The sequence below is a fragment of the Solanum stenotomum genome, chromosome 4, assembly GCF_019186545.1.
Source record: "Solanum stenotomum isolate F172 chromosome 4, ASM1918654v1, whole genome shotgun sequence".
Lineage (NCBI taxonomy): Eukaryota > Viridiplantae > Streptophyta > Magnoliopsida > Solanales > Solanaceae > Solanum > Solanum stenotomum.
Genome location: NC_064285.1, coordinates 30,229,188 through 30,234,311, shown reverse-complemented (window position 1 = coordinate 30,234,311; position 5,124 = coordinate 30,229,188). Strand labels below are relative to the sequence as shown.

The window sequence follows — 5,124 nt, the reverse complement described above, 5'->3', positions numbered from 1 at the left end:
CCTAGTTCTCAAGGGACCTAATTATATACTGTATAAATTAAATCTTAAAAGTCTACTAATCAGGACAAGAACAATATTTCAACATTGGCAATAGAAACGTCGTTCCAATTTGTGTGATGTACTTTCCTTTTTAGTGTGTCGAAAAAAAAGACAAAATATGTCTTTTTTACTTGTCTTAAAGGCATTGTACATGCCCGATAATTGATTCAAGATGCAACCCCGAGACCCGATCTAGTACTTGACCTCCACTCTCAACTCAAGACACGACATTTAAATTGGGACCCGACCCCAACACTTGACTCGAAACTCAACCAGGGACCCAACTTTAAAATTTAGATACGACTCCGACTCCCGATCCCAAACCCGACCCCAACACTCGACTCGAGACCCGATTTCTAACCCGGATCCAACCCTGACACGCGACAGCTGACTTGGGACCCGATCCGACCTCTACTCTCAACTCGAAACTCGACTTTGTCACCCGATCGGGAACCCTACCCCGACACTTGACCTAGGATCTGACCTTAAATCCTAACCTGGGACCCGATACCCAGATCGGGATCTGACTTCGACCCAATCCGACCCGACCTCAGACTTGGGAAGTTGGATCTCAAATCACGTCTAGAGGTCCGTGTCCCAATTTATGTGATATAGTTGCCTTTTTAATCTGTCGAAAAAAGAATGAAAAAATGTCTTTCTGTCTTGTCTTAAAGGCATTTTACACGCCCTCTCTAGTCATTTCTATATATAGAAGGCCATAACAAAAATTCACATAAACTTGAATACTCCAATTAACTTCAAGACAATGCAAGATGTTTGGACTCAGTTGGGTCCAACCATTGCAACAATCATGTTCTGCTGGACCTTGTACTAGAATTACTTTCCTCACGAACTTCGTGGTCATATTAGAAGGTATACCAATAAACTCGTTAGCTATTTCTATCCTTATATGCACATTATCTTTTATGAACTTGAAACTGAAGGGTGGTTTGAGAGGAGCAAAGCTTATGTAGCAATTGAAAGGTACCTTAGTAAGAACTAGAGCACACAAGCTAAGCGTCTCAAAGACAACGCGGTGAAGGATGGTCAATCTCTTGTCCTAACCATGGATGATCATGAGGAGATAATCGATGAATATAAAGGCGAGAAGGTTTGGTGGATATCGAGCCAAAAACCAGCCAACAGACAGACAATATCTTTTTATAGGGAGGATGAGAAGAGATATTTCAAGCTAAAATTTCACAAAAAGAATCGCGACCTTATCACAAATTCATACTTGAAGTATGTGTTGGATGAAGGAAAGGCGATATCTGTGAAAGAGCGACAGAGAAAGCTGTACACAAACAATAATGGAGATGGAGGTGGTTGTAGATACAGGGGAGGGAGGATGTGGAGTGGAGTAGTATTTGAGCATCTATCAACATTTGATACTCTAGCTATGGATCCAAACAAGAAGCAAGATATTATATATGATCTCGAAACATTTAGCAAGTCAAAAGACTATTATACAAAGATTGGCAAGGCGTGGAAGCGTGGTTTTCTACTTTATGGTCCTCCAGGAACCGGTAAATCTAGCAAGATTGCTGTTATGGCTAATTTCTTGAAGTATGATGTCTATGATCTTGGCAAAGTTTGAATCTTTACAGAGTTTCAAAGAAATCTAAGTTTTCTTTTATTGGGTATTTTATTTGTTTTCCTTTTAAGGCTACTTTGAAAAAGATAGTGATTTTCTTTTCCCTTTTAAGGGTAATTTTCATAAAAAATATTTGAAAAGGAACAAATTTTGTTTCTTTTCTGGGTTTTTTTCAATTAAGGGTAATTTCAAGAAGGTATAAAGGAAGGATCTTGGTAATCTTTTTGAGGAGATTTTGTCAACGGTATGTGTAACTTATAATTGGATGTTGACATGTTGTGTATTACAACACGGAGTGAGTCGTGGATAGGGGAATATTTGGATGCGATGGCGGTGTGATAATAGTTCTTTTGTCCGAATTGGCACTGCTAGGAAAATGTTGTTGGATTTCAAATGTGAATATCATTTGTTGTTAGGCTGATTTCAAACATTTTGAATTATTTTCATTGACTTGAAGGAGGAGGTTTTTTATGCTTGTGTGTGTGATCCTAGAATTTCCCGATAGATGGATGGCTAAATTGTTCTATCTTAGTCCTTAACGTTCATAATATTTATTTATATACATTTTTGGTAAAAGAGTCATTTGTCAGAGGAACTACGATACAATGCTCTATTTGGATGTTAATCCATAGCTTACTTGTTTTACCGATCATTTAGATGAATCCTTCATGCACAGAATAAATAAATTCAATTGAAGTACAAGAGCAAGAAGTATGACTTCTTGTGTAGGTCAATCACAAAGTGTGCAAATTTCTTTTTTTTCCTGCCTTGACAAGCCTCAAGGCTACTTATGCAGAGTGTTTTATATCTATATATTATAATTTACGTTCTGAAGTGTCTCAAAATTTCTTGAACCTAAAAAGTGATGGTCGATCATTAGCTGAACAGAAATTTCATCTTATAACTTCATATAAAATATTTTTGATAAGGAAGTTTATATGAAATGCTGAAGCTTGCAGGTTTGATTTTCTCTGATTGATAGGGAAATAGGAGTTCTGTAAAAATCAGATGTGAACTGTTGAACCTCAGTTTTGAGTCATTTGATTTTATAAAGAAAGGTTGACTTTGAAGTTCTTCTAGGAAAATAGGTTGCCAAAGCGGCTCAATCAGCATTGTTTTGATCTTGGCTGTTGATGCTGATGCTGGGTATGAGACAACTAGACGTCTCATATAGAAACTGTCAACAAGGATGTTGAGACTATCCTAAGAATAAGCTTCTGCCTTTACTAAAGAAAATGAGGAATCATTGCTCTTCTTTTGCATTTCCTTGTCTACCTTCTTCTTGATGTCCATCTGTCTTGCAAAGTTAGTTGACGGCAGCTTAATAGTTGAGAATAGGAGGCCTAACTGTGACCTCCCAATATAGCTTGTGCTACTTCACATATGTTTGGTCTTATCGAATGACTGAAGTAAGTTGTGAGATGATCTTTTCAACTGCAATATGTGNCATTCATTTTTGTATAGTAATAAAATAGAAATATTGTCAACAAAAAAAGAAGAAAAAAATGGAATTCTTGGTCAAAGAAAAGTGTCGCATCACTTTTCTTTGATCTAGCTTTATATGGAGTATATAAATATAGATATTGATAGATATAGATTTGTTTCTTTATAATTTTTATTTTTGATTTCTAGCTTTATCTTTTAGTTTATTTATCTAAATTAGTTGGAATGAAATATGGACAGCTGAAAGTAAGAAGCACAAACTCAATTATTCCACCATTAAATCTTTAAATCTTTCTTGATTCATCTATAGTACGCCAAATGTGTCAAACTTCTTCTATTAGTTTTTTTCTTTATATGAAAAGCTCACTTTTTAAAATAAAACTATAACATATTATTGATAAAATTAAAATTAAAATGGGACTTTTCGCATTTGGAAGCCTAAGGCACGTGCCTTTTTTTTTTTTTCAAACTTATTAGTGTCTTCCCTGCTTCAAATCCAATTTAAATCTCCACCAAAACGATTTCAAATTTTGTATATAACCTCCTTATACTATTTTCAACGAGTCTAAACAATACTCACTCCTTAGACGTCTCGAAACTTCATGCCTCATAGGCTCAAACATATCAAGCAACATTGAGTTTTTACTTAAAAAAAAAGCATTTTGAAAACTTTTCAAAACAGTGTTTAGAAGGCTGAATTTTGAATAAGTCTGCAAGGTAAGCTGAAAACTTGGTTGTGTTTAAAACCAAAAACAATCCAAGTTCCTCTTGGATGAAAGAAGTCAAATTGTCTAACAAAATTTGAAGGAAAGCTTCAGCCATATATGTGGAGGGAGTTTAGATTGCTAAAATTGTTGTGAGTAAGCAGTGAATCTGTATTTTTGAAATAAAGTAATAGTTTGGAATGAAATTATAAACTCAATTATTTAATGGAAACTGCACATGTCCATGGGGTCATTCATGTCTCTCAATTATTTTGATTTAAATCTTTTATTGTGGGGTGATCAACAGAATGTGAATTAAGATCATGATGAAGGAAATTTAACACAAAGTTAAGTTGAGAGCTTTTCTACCAATTAAGTTTTCGTATTAGCTTATACAAGTGTCAGATTCAACCAAGCATATCTCTTAGACTATGAAAAATTACGTGGACCCTAATATCTCAAATGAAAGCCCTTGTCAACCATCCAACTGTTATTCAATTTGAATCCAGATCAAGAAGTTATGGTCATTTTAGTGAAGCACTATCAAGCAGTCAAGTCCCGATCGAATCACTTATGGAGCGTAAGTAGATTTTATGGCCAGCTGAAAGTAAGAAGCACAAAGCTTAAGTTGATGGGGTCGCCATGTCTCTCAATTATTTGGTTTTGTTTTTCAATCCATTAACTAACTGTTGCTTTTGATTTCAAACATTTTTTTGGCATCTCTTTTATTTTGGGTTATCTTTCCACAAAAAAGTTTTTCAAAAAAAAAAAAACACTGATTTTTTATCTTGTCAATCTGTCACTCTCAATCTTTTGTAGATTGATTTCTGAAAGCATCTATTATTCTTGTCTGTTTTTTTGGCAATAATACTTGACTAAAGAGTCTATTTTCTTATTTTCCTTCTTTGTTTTGATTTTACGAACCTATTTGGATTTACTTATTTTAAGCTTTTTTTTAAACACTTTTGAAGTGTTTGGGTAAAACAAAAAAGTGCTCTTAAGCACTTGTTTTTCAAAATTAGTCTCGAACTCTCTTCTCTTTCTTCCGTGACAACAAGTACTCACTCGGTCACTCCCCTCTTCTTCCTCGTTGATAGTTTATCTTTTCCACTTCCGCAATTAATTAAAGCTTGATAAGATATATATGTATATTCACAATAAACATTTTTTTATATATAGCTTGAAGCTATATATAGCATACCAAATTTGAGATCATAGAACTGAAACTGAGGCGCAGTTAATTACTATCGTGATTTAAGGAAAATGAGTGAGCAAGTGTTTATTAATACCAATGGAAACACTAATCAAAGAACACAATTATGACACATTAAGGTAAAACCTGGC

At 34.6% G+C, this 5,124-nt stretch overlaps 1 pseudogene; it reads left to right on the top strand.

Moving 5' to 3' along the window:
* Positions 1–689: 689 nt before the first annotated feature.
* On the top strand, positions 690–1,636 carry LOC125861426 (AAA-ATPase ASD, mitochondrial-like; annotated as a pseudogene).
* Positions 1,637–5,124: the final 3,488 nt, after the last annotated feature.